Below are 12719 nucleotides of genomic sequence, written 5' to 3' on the forward strand. Positions count from 1 at the left end.
GAGATTAAGAATTCCTCATTATCAGTGAGGTCATATGATACATGTCTTTCTCTGATTGACTTATTTCGCTCAGCATAAAATCTTCCAGTTCCATCCACGTCGTTGCAAATGGCAAGATTTCATTCCTTTTGATGGCTGCATAATATTCCACTGTATATATGTACCACACCTTCTTTATCCATTCATCTGTTGATGGACATCTGGGCTCTTTCCATAGTTTGGCTATTGTGGACATTGCTGCTATAAACATCGGGGTGCACGTACCCCTTCGGATCACTACATTTGTATCTTTGGGGTAAATACCCAGTAGTGCAATTGCTGGGTCGTAGGGCAGGTCTATTTTCAACTTTTTGAGGAACCTCCATACTGTTTTCCAGAGTGGCTGCACCAGCTTGCATTCCCACCAACAGTGTAGGGGGGGTTCCCCTTTTTCCGCATCCCTGTCAACATCTGTCGTTTCTTGAGTTGTTCATTTTAGCCATTCTGACTGGTGTGAGGTGGTATCTCATTAAGGTTTTGATTTGGATTTCCCTGATGGCAAGCGATATTGAGCACTTTTTCATGTGTCTCTTGGCCATTTGGATGTCTTCCAGGATTCTTAAGATGGGAGCACCCAGCCACTGGCTCAGTCAGAAGAGCCTGCAACTCTTGATCCTAGGATTGTTAATTTGAGCCCCATGTTGGGTGGAGAGATTACTTAAAAATAAAATCTTAAAAAAAAAAAAAAAAAGGATTCCTCTGCGGGAGAAGCAACTGTAGTTAAATTAGAGCATTGTCTGAGGGAAAAATACTATTAAGGAAAATTAATGCTTTGCTCTAAAAATGCTTAACTCTCAAAGGTTCTTAAGAAAAAAAAAAAGAATAGAGAATTTGTTTGCTTAAGAATTAAACTTTTTAAGTCAAAAGGAGAATACCAAGAAAAATGTGGCTTGCAACTTTAGGAGAAAAAGTATTTTCCTCTCTTAATAAGGTGTTCCAAAGCCTGGGTAGTGCTCTGTTAATACAGAGAAGCAATACATGGAGGAAACAATATAGATCACTTCACCCCAAAATCACTGTGATAATGACCTTCCTGAGGTTCATTTGGGTAAAAATCATCCTTCATTAGATTTATGTTTTCAGATGTTGGAATACTAAATTAGGTAGTTGTCTTACTAATAAGCCACCCTGGGTATTACCTGTGCATGCCCTATTCAGACCAGTGGTTCAGGAAAAAATTTAAAACTGGAAAGGGGGAGGTGCTCATGGCATTAGATAATGTTGGTGGCAAGATCAAGGAGCCACAGGACACTTTTGGATGATGCAGTTGAAATGTCATTTTCATAAATAACATGAGTAATAAATCTTCTTGTAAGGAATTATGAACATTGAAGTTCATTCAGTTTCATTACCCTTTGGGGACTATCGTGTTAAGTTTCCCACGCTGTTTTTTTTTTTTTTTAAGATTTTATTTATTTATTTGAGAGAGAGAATGAGAGACAGAGAGCATGAGAGGGAAGAGGGTCAGAGGGAGAAGCAGACCCCTTGCTGAGCAGAGACCCCGATGCGGGACTCGATCCCGGGACTCCAGGATCATGACCTGAGCCGAAGGCAGTCGTTTAACCAACTGAGCCACCCAGGCGCCCCAACCTCCCACGCTGTTTTAACAAAGTCCCACAAACTGGGTAGCCTAAAACAACATAAATGTCTTCTCTCACAGTTCTGTGGGCTGGAAGTCTGAAATCAAGGTGTCGGCAGGGCTGCACACCTCCCAAAGGGTCTCAGGGAAAGATCCTTCTTCACGTCCTCAAGCTTCTGCTGGCTCCAGGCATTCCTGGCTTGTGGCTGCATGACTCTGATTCCTGCTTTGTCTTTTTTTATTTTATTTTATTTTGTTTTATTTATTTATTTGAGAGAGAGAGAATGAGTGGGTCAGGGAGGAGCAGAGGGAGAGGGCGAGGAAGAACCAGACTCCCCTCTGAGCAGGGAGCCCAGTGTGGGGCTTAATCCCAGGACCCTGGGATCATGACCTGAACTGAAGGCAGACGCTTAACCAACTGAACCACTCAAGCACCCTCCGCCTTGTCTTCACATGGGCTTTTTCTCTCATAAGACCCTCTTCCCTGGATTTAGGGGCCCCCTAGATAATCCAGGATGAACTCATCTCAAGATCCTTAACTTAATTATATCTGCAAAGACTCTTTTTTCCAAATAAGGTCACAGTTTCAGTTTCCAGAAGTTAGGACAGGGACATATCTTCTGGGGGTCCACTATTATTAACCCCACTGCAACTACCAAGTCTGAATATTTCCTCCTTTGGATGTTAAATATCGTATCATCTCAATAAAATAATGACAAACACAGCAAAAAACAAAGGCTAACATACTATGGGAGCACCAAAGGGACACTAGGGCAAATGTCTCACTTTTATATTTATTTGGATTTTCTGGTTAGTTCTTTCATGGTTATTTGTTAGAGGGTCAAATCCTATAGGTTGACTGAAATTGGAGCAAGCCATGATAACCAAAAGTTAATTTAAGTGAGGAATCTTTGGTAAATCTCTTTCCTATACTCGTCTTCTACAGCATCTTATTAGGCTCCTGTCCCTTTGTGAGTCTCTGTTCAACACAAGACCTAAATGTCCAGCACTCCCTGAACACAGAATTGCATTGTAATTGAGAATCATGTTCCTCAGGCTGAAAAAAACATAATATCTGGCCAATTTCACTCTTTACACCCAACCCCATAATCATCATTCAGGCACTGGACATGCTACTTTCCAAGCTTCAAGCCTTCTGATTGGGTCTCTATTCAGTAACTCTGTCATTCACTCACAGCCATGTGTTCATTAGGTAGCCAATGTTACAAAGATGCTTAGTTGAGTGACACCTTTATTCAGAATTCAAGTTTAAGTCAATAATAACATCACTATTAAATGCATTTGTTTTTAACTTAGAGAATTTTTGTTTGTTTGGGTTTTTTTGAGATATTATTTTTAAGTAATCTCTACACACAACATGGGGCTTGAACTCACAACCCTAAGATCAAGAGTTACATGCTGAGCCTGGTTGGCTCTGTACAGTCTGTGGAGTGTGCAACTCTTGATCTCGAAGTTGTGAGTTCGAGCTCCATGCTGGTTGTAGAGATTACTAAAAAAAAAAAAAAAAAAAAAAAAGTTGCACATTCTACCAACTGAGCCAGCCAGGGTCCCTAACTCAGAGTGTTTCTAATCCATGGGGTCCTGTGTAGCAACTATTCCTCCTTCAGTCTTACGGTATCCCCTTGTAGTGGATAATCATCAATTTCTTTTTGGCTGCTTAGTATCTGAAACTCCTCCCTAGCTAGGTACATAGTCCCCCAGGTTATGAGACAGAGCCACCTCCCATGAAAGCATCCAAATACATATATATACCAGCCACCCAGTCTCCCGGACAACAAGGGCAAGGGTTCAGACCTAGGCTCTGCCAACAAACACACCTGCCAGAGATTTTAAATCTCAAGAGTTAAATATGGAAGCAGAAGCAACACCATTATGAAAAGGGTGGTGACCTCAGAAGGCCTAGCTACATAATTTGGAGGATGAAGTGCAAAACGAAAGTGCGGTTTCTTGTTAGAAGGGCAGGAAAAAAGTGCCACTGAGTACTGAAATATAAAGCTTTTTCCTTTAAAAAATACCTTATGACATTGGGCGCCTGGGTGGCTCAGTTGGTTAAGCGACTGCCTTCGGCTCAGGTCATGATCCTGGAGTCCCGGGATCGAGTCCCACATTGGGCTCCCTCCTCGGCAGGGAGCCTGCTTCTCCCTCTGACCCTCCCCCCTCTCATGTGCTCTGTCTCTCATTCTCTCTGTCTCAAATAAATAAATAAAATCTTAAAAAAAAAAAAAGAAAAGAAAAAAATACCTTATGACATAAAAAATAAAATAGGGATAACATGAGTAAAAACAAACCTAAAATTGCAAAAAAAAAATTAGTGTCTTAATTTTAAGAACACAATAATACCTAATTAATGGATATCTTGATTGATCATAAGACTTTTCTGGCTGATTTTTCTGCAAATTCATTTATTATGTCAACAAAATTCATGCTTTTTTCCCCCCAAAATGTGCACTTCTTAAAACTTCATTTTCTTTTTAAAGATTTTATTTTATTTTTTTAAAGAGATTTAATTTTTTTATTTGACAGAGAGGGACACAGCGAGAGAGGGAACAGAAGCAGGGGGAGTGGGAGAGGCAGGCTCCCACTGAGCAGGGAGCCCGATGCAGGGCTCGATCGCAGGACCCTGGGATCGATCGCAGGACCCTGGGATCATGACCTGAGCCGAAGGCAGATGCTTAGCGACTGAGCCACCCAGGCGCCCCAAAAGATTTTAGTTTTAAGTTCTCTCTACACCCAATGTGTGGCTCAAACTTACAACCTCGAGATCAAGAGTGGTGTGCTTCACTGACTGAGCCAACCAGGCACCCCTAAACTTTTCTTTCAATTAGTATAATTGAATGTCATTTGGCAGATGTGCTATCACAAATAATTTTTGATAATGACTTTTCTGCTGATGTAACTGTTACTGGAGTTTTGAAGACTATTTTATAGGCCATGGCAATATTTGGATCAATTCTGGTAAATTATTTCAAAATATTAATTTTAGCACATTCATTGCTGATGATTTTCATGGAATAATTTTTTTTTTTTTAAGTAGGCTCCACACCCATTGTGGAGTCCAAACTGGGGCTTGAACTCAGGACCCTGAGATCAAGACCTGAGCTGAGATCAAGACTCAGATTCTCAACCGACTGAGCCACCCAGGTGCCCCTGGGACAATTTTTTTAAAAAGATTTAGATCTTCATACAAATCAGACAGTGAAGTCTAATCTTAATTTTAAATGCAAATGTATACAATGGCATTTTAACGCTTCCTCTGACATTTCCTACGACTCATAGAGGTTGTATGAGAAACCGAAAGTGGCTTTATGATTGGTACCTAACTCAAAATGTCTGTTTATGCTCCATCTTCATTTACAGGAGAAAAATTAATTTTAAAAATGTCTTCGTTAATAATTGGCTCATCTGAAGCATCATATGAAAATCATGTTCTTTTTCATTGAATGTGACGATCTGTACATTTAATTTCTATCCCTAAGTCTGTGGATATTGTCTTTGCAATACTGCAGGTAGTTTTCAAAACCAGAGATCCTAATATAAACTCATTGAAGGTTCTAGTAATTCTTGAATGCTTTTTTTTTTAAGATTTTATTTGAGATAGAAAGATCGAGAGAGAGTGAGCACGAGCTGGGGTGGGGGTGGGGCAGAGGGAGAGGGAGAAGCAGGCCGCCCGCTGAGCAGGGAGCCCAATGCGGACTCCATCCCAGGACCCTGGGATCATGACCTGAGCCACCCAGGCGCCCCTCTTGATATGCTTTATTGCAATGCCCACGTGTGCGCTTTGGTTTGTAGTAATTTACTGACAAAGTTTCCAGGCCCGAGTCGAGCTGCAGGTTTCGGTTCCTGGGATCAGATGTGTGGACGCCCACCTTCCTCCTGCCTTTGCAGGTGCCCCAACCCCGGACACCGCTAATCTGGGCTCAGGGCCCCGCCCCACTGCCTGGGACCGCCCGAGGCCCGCGCATGCGCACTAAGCTCCAGGCAGTGGGTCAGGCGCCCACCGGGTCAAGCCCGGAGGCGCGAGTGTGGGCCCTGAAGCCTGTTGATTTATCGCTTCTCGGTACCATCGGCCTTTACTTTCCAAAACACAAGTTCCCAGATAAAATTATTAAGAATTTCAAGACCGCAACAGCAGCAGAGCACTAATCAACGTGCGAGGGCCCTCCTGAGAGGCGGGGCTCTCACATGCCCTTAAGGCGTCTCGCATCCCTGATGTCTGCAGGACAATAAGATGCTTGCCCCCAGCCGTCACTCTAGAAACACATTTTAATGTAAAGTAGATTTCAGATGAAACAAAGGAACCTGGAGACTCCATCCTTATAGTGGGTTTCCGCCACTTACTGGCTGTGTGCCCTTGGGCAAGTTGCCTAACCTCTCTAGGCCTCAGTTTCTTCATTTGTAAAAGAATATAGCATTGTAGCAATGTTAATTTCTTGGCTTTGATCGTTGTGCCTGGGCTATGGAAGAGGTTAACATTAGGGAAAGCTGGGTGGGTGGTTGATGGGAATTATCTACATATTTTTGCAGCTTCTCTGGAAGTCAAAAATTTCAGCAACAGATGCTTTGGAAAAAAAGGGGCACCTCCCACCCCGTATTAGGACCAGAATGCACAGGTACTGACAAGTCCTGGCTTGTACTCAAGGTTTTGTTGTGAACTAGTTGTATGCCCTTGGACAAACTGCTTGACTTCTAATCCCTTATCTTACTGGGAAAAATGTGGATATTGAATTGGATTCTTAATGACATTTCTAGTGTTAAAATGTAAGAACAATGGAAAGGCCTCCCGGTTCTCATTTGCCTTTTTAGCTCTTCCTTATTTTATTATTATATTATGTTTTAAAATTCATGCTTCCAGCCCTTTCTAGCTGTGCTTTCCTCTTATTTTTGGTTCACTGGGTATGTCCTGAGCTCATCCAAAATTAGTAAAGTATCCCTGAGTACATTTACATATAAGCAAAGCAGTTTCTACTATAGATAGAAGTCCATCTCTAGCATATCCAAGTGAAATAAGGTGATTGTAACCCAGCCATTTTCAGCTAACCTAGTGTCCCTCAACTTACTGGCTCATTGAAATCACCTGGGAAACTATTTTTAGAGAAGTGGGGGGAGAGAGAGAGGCTGCGCAGTGGGGAAGGGGCAGAGAGAGAGGGAGAGAAAGAATCTTTTTTTTAAAAAATTTTATTTATTTATTTGTCAGAGAGAGAGAGAGAGGTAACATAAGCAGGGGGAGCGGGAGGGGGAGTGGGAGAGGGAGAAGCAGGCTTCCCACAGAGCAGGGAGCCCGATTCGGGCTCCATCCCAGGACCCCGGGATCATGACCTGAGCCAAAGGCAGATGCTCAACAGACTGAGCCACCCAGGCATCTTGGAGAGAAAGAATCTTAAGCAGACTCCCTGCTGAGCGGGGAGCCCGTCATGGGGCTTGATCTCTCAACCCTGAGATCAGAACCTAAGCCAAAATCAAGTCAGATCCTTAACTTATTGAGCCACCCAGGTGCCCCCACCTGGGAAATTTTAAAGCTACTGATGCTTCAATCCCACACGCAGAGATTCTGCTTTGATAGGTCTGGGTGTGACTAGGCTAGATTCCACTTTTTATATTTGGTGCGTTTGTGTTTATCAAATTGTGTTTATCATTGCTCAGTTTACATTAAAATCAATCCTACTGAAGCATATTTCAGTCTTTTTATAGAACATACTATTCCCATTTTTTCTTTGCCTATATTATATAAATCCTCTCTCAAGTAAAATTATGGTACAAAAACGTGCAATAGTTTACAAATTGCACCAGATGGAAATTGGTGTAGTTATATATATTTTTTGTTTATACAATGTGTGCATCATTTTTTTTGAGGTCATAAACTCCAGGGGCACAGGGATCTACATTTTTTAAATAACAGCTTTATTGTGATATAATTCCCATACCATGGAATTTACCCATTTAAAGTGTACAATTCAGGGGTGCCTGGGTGGCTCAGTCATTAAGCGTCTGCCTTCAGCTTAGGTCATGATCCCAGGGTCCTGGAATCGAGCCCCGCATCCGGCTCCCTGTTCAGCGGGAAGCCAGCTTCTCCCTCCCCCACTCCCCTTGCTTGTGTTCCCTCTTGGCTGTGTCTCTCTCTGTCAAATAAATAAATAAAAATCTTTAAATAAATAAATAAAGTGTACAATTCAATGGTTTTTACTGTATTCACAGAGTTGTCAGGGACCTAAAATCTAACCTTTGTTATACAGGAGAGCAAATGTAAAAGGACGAACAATTACCATTTGATTATGGTAAATTTTTTAGTATTTTTTCCTCTAGCCATGTTATTCTCTACAAGCCTACTTAAAGAAAGAAGGTAATTACCGGTGATAAACTCATCTTTAATGAAATGAAGTGTCATTAATGAGAAAAAAAAATGTCAGTTTTCTCTCAGTGCTCATTCATCATCCCTGAAAGGACACAACACTTCCAAACAGTGATGATTAGATCCAAAATTTATATGCTCTGCTTTATATACTCTTTGATTAATCCATAACAACCAATTACCACTGCCTACCTTTATTATTAGATTTTCCCGGCACCATTACACTTCTGACTGATGAAAATGCTGGGAGTCTATTAACAGCATGCACAATATCATTTAGCTGATACCAAACAGTTAATTGTCTTCAAAATTTGAACCATGGTCTTATGACCTATGGGACCGTGACTATATGTAAATGAATCCACATAAAGTTTAGAAGAGCACATAGCACAAAGTCAGCGCTCATGAGTAGGGTGATCATATCACAGAAACCAGGCCACTTTTGAGAATGACACTCAGTGTATTAGCTGTTATTATCAGCACACAGCACCTATCTATTCTGCATAATTAAAATGAAAATACAAATGGCCATTCTTAACATTCTTAATTTCTAATTAAATCTTGAGGATGGGGTGTCAGACTGACTCAGGCAGAAGAGCATGTGACTCTTGATCTCCAGGTCAGTCGTGAGTTCAAGCCCCACATTTGGGTGTACAGATAGTTTACTAAAAATTAAATAAATAAACAAACAAACAAACAAACTTCTTCAAAAATCTTGGGGGGGAAATGCACATAGATTCTTCAAGATTTTCCCTTATAATTAAAGTATATGTAAATAAATAAAACAAACATTATCATCATTGGCTGCCACTTTTGAATCACCCTATACCCCCAACCAAACCTAGGTGAGCAACCGTACCTATTAGTTATTAAACAGCCAAAATAATACATGTGTATGAGCCTGGTCAGTTCTTCTTGAGTAAAACATGCAAGCGCCAGTTGTTCTGCTGATGCCAGCCCCTTACACATTTGGATTTCTGGGGCAATTAATCTGTCACTTTTTGACATGTGATCAATTTTCTAATAATTGAACTTTTAAGAGGAATTGGTAGACAATGGGTCTTTGTACTCAAGCTATAAATAAGTAAAACAAATGAATTTTCCAAGTCAATCTTAAAAAAAAAGATAATGTATTAAATAGATAACTTGTAAATAATTAGATATTATTGTATATCATATGCTCCCCAGCAAGCACCACTTTTTTTTTTTAAAGATTTTATTTATTTGACAGAGACACAGTGAGAGAGGGAACACAAGCAGGGGAAGTGGGAGAGGGAGAAGCAGGCTTCCCGCTGAGCAGGGAGCCCGATGCGGGCTCGATCGCAGGACCCTGGGATCATGACCTGAGCCGAAAGCAGACGCTTAACAGCTGAGCCATCCAGGTGCCCCTAGCAAGCACCAGTTCTAATAAAAATGTGTGGGAAAAATTTTTAGGTGATTAGTGCTTTTCAAATATTAATCAATTAATTAATTAATTGATTTTTTAAAATAAATTGGTGAATCTTATTGGTCAAGAGAATATGGGAGTTCTTTGTACTTTTCTTTAAAGATTTTATTTATTCATTTGAGACAGAGAGATACAGAGAGAGAGAGAGCATGGGCAGGGGAGAGACAGAGGGAGAGAGAGAAGCAGGTTCCCCACCGAGCCAGGAGCCAGATGTGGGGCTCGATCCCAGGAGCCAGATGTGGGACTCGATCCCAGGACTCTGGGATCATGACCTGAGCTGAAGGCAGACGCTTAACCATCTGAGCCACCCAGGCGCCCCTTTGTACTTTTCTTGAAATTTTTCTTCAGGTTTGAAATTTGCAAAGAAAAAAAAAAATAATCAGCATATAATTTTATTGTTTTTTGATTATTAATTCAAAGCAAACTTATATGTGGTTGAATCTAGGGAGACTCCCTTTTCTTTTCTTTTTTTAAAATATTTTATTTATTTATTTGACACAGAGAGAATGAGTGGGCAAAGGCAGAGGGAGAAACAGACTCCCTGTGGAGCAGGGACCCCAAAGCAGGACTCAATCCCAGGCCTCTGGGATCATGACCTGAGCCAAAGGTAGACGCTTAACCAACTGAGCCACGCAAGCATCCCCAAATGTGGTTGAATCTAAATGGAAACTCTACTATATCCCTAAGACTTAGAAATTATGAATGGGGTGCCTGGGTGGCTTAGTCAGTTAAGCATCTGCCTTCGGCCCAGGTTGTGATCCGGGGGTCCTGGGATCGAGCTCTGCATGGGGCTTCCTGCTTAGTGAGGAGCCTGCTTCTCCCTCTCCCTCTGCCTGCCTGTCTGCCGGTTTGTGCTCTCTCTCTCTCTGTGTCAAATAAATAAATAAAATCCTTAAAAAAAGAAAAAAGAAATTATGAATGCCCTTTATGAGGCAAGAGACCAGAATAAAAAAGAAAGATTTTTATTTAATATTTTCAACCCAATCTCCAACAAAACCACTTCCTCTGTATATAAGAGCTTTCTCCATTGTTGACTCTTCATTGAATGTTTGGCTGCACACCCGATCCAGCCCAACCATCTCAACAGGACAGAGAATTGTTGGAGAAATTGGAGCCATGAAATGGAGGATACAAGGCTGACTAGTTTTTATTCTTATCCTAGAAGACTAGCCCAAGTTGCGGGCAGTAAGATATAAGAAGCTTGCTGAGGAAACTCCAACAGAAATTCAGCCAGCCAGTCAGTCAATAATACTGATTTGTGGTACCCTCTACACAGTAGAGTGTAGTAGTTTGGGAAGACAGATAGGGTAAAATCCTGGCTCTGCCATATTAAGTCTGTGGCCATCATGAGAAAATTACCTCTCTTTTTGTACCATAGTTTCCTCACCTATAAAATGAGACAATAATAGCGGCTACCTTGTGATGAAAATGTGTATTCTATGTAAATATGTATTACACACAAAAATATGTATTATATACATTAATTATATACATTAATATGTGTTCAGTGCTTAGAAGCCCGTTCAATTAATGCTGTCTGCACTGAACTAAGTACTAGAGATAACAGTAGTGAACAAGACTGACGTGGTCCCAGCTCTGAAGAAGCCTATGCCCTCATAGTGGGGGATGCAGACTTGCAAAGTAGCAATTAACAAGAACGTGTTTTGGGGCGCCTGCGTGGCTCAGTCGTTAAGCGTCTGCCTTCGGCTCAGGTCGTGATCCCGGGGTCCTGGGATCGAGCCCCGCATCGCATCGGGCTCCCTGCTCAGCGGGGAGCCTGCTTCTCCCTCTCCCACTCCCCCTGCTGGTGTTCCCTCTCTCTCTGTGTATCTCTCTGTCAAACAAATAAATAAAATCTTTAAAAAAAAAAAACAAAAAAACGTGTTTTGTTTTGTTTAAGATTGTATTTATATATTTGGGACAGAGAAAGAGAACAGCGGGGAGGAGGATCAGAGGGAGAGGGAGAAGCAGACTCCCTGCTGAGCAGGGAGCCCAATGTGGGGGAAGAGGTGATGTGGCCCGTATTATGGAAGTGACAGGAAAATATAAAGAAATAGAAAGTTTCAGAACTCAAGAGCTATTTAAAAGAGAGAGAGAAAGATTCAAGAGGTAAAAATAGACAAGGTTTGGTGATTGGTTAGTTTAGGAAGGAGGTAGATGAAGAGTCACACATATACCAAGACTTTGGTTTGGGTATATTTGAATAGGTGGTTTTGCACATTGATGATGACCAAATAGAGATCACAGAAGAAAAATGAGACTTAAATGGAAATATTATTAAAGTTTTGAACATACACTTGAAGGAAACAACAGTAGAGTTTAAACCTTGTTTGCCTTTTATGTTCCCAAGCACCTAGTAACTGCTCAGTGAACAAACCATTTAATGAATGAGTGACCAGAAGTAGGCATGGTTCTATCCTAGAGAGATTTGGGCTGAAGGTAGAGAAGAGAGAATCATTAGCAAATAGTGTTTGAAGCCACAGAGCTGGATGAGATTGTCCTTGATGAGTGCATACAGTAGGAACAGGGGTAGGAGAGAAGATAGAGTTCCGTGAAATGCCAACATTCAAGGGAAAGACCAAGGAAGTGAGGCTAATAAGGAGGAAGCCTTGTCAGAGTCATATGAAGAAAATGGGAAGGTGGCTTCTCCAGGCAAGGAAGGAACATGTAAGCGTTCAATCTATAGATACAAACACTACTGACAGGACAATGAAGATGAGAGAAGAGTCCTTTATTTTTTTTTAAAGATTTATTTTATTTATTTTAGAGAGAGCAAGAGCTCAAGAGAGAGCGAGCGGAGGGAGGGGCAGAGGGAGAGAGAGAATCTCAAGTGGCCTCTCAGCTGAGCATGGAGCCCCACATGGGACTCGATCTCACGACCCTGAGATCATGACCTGAGCCAAAATCAAGAGTCGGGCGCTCAACCAACTGAGCCCCCCAGGCGCCCCAAGAAGAGTCCATTTTAACAACCAGAACAACCTTGCATCCTTGTCAAGAACTTCGAGAGGAGAGGAGGGAGCAGAAGCCAGAGGGCAGGGAGGGAGGTGGGAGGTGTGGAGGTAGAGACAGTGAGTGTGCAAAATTCTTGCAGAACATTTGGTTGTAAAAGGGAAGGGAGAGGTGGTGGTGATAACTGGAGATATTCTAGGGAGAGCTTTTGTCTATTTTTTGTTGTGTTTTAGAGAAAGGATTTAGAGTTGGTGCTGGTGAAGAGGTTATAGATAATAATGGTGATAATGTTATTGTCCTTGTTGTTGCTTGAGATAGGGACACTGGAGTACATTTTG

The sequence above is a fragment of the Neomonachus schauinslandi genome, chromosome 4, assembly GCF_002201575.2.
Source record: "Neomonachus schauinslandi chromosome 4, ASM220157v2, whole genome shotgun sequence".
NCBI classification, from domain to species: Eukaryota; Metazoa; Chordata; class Mammalia; order Carnivora; family Phocidae; genus Neomonachus; species Neomonachus schauinslandi.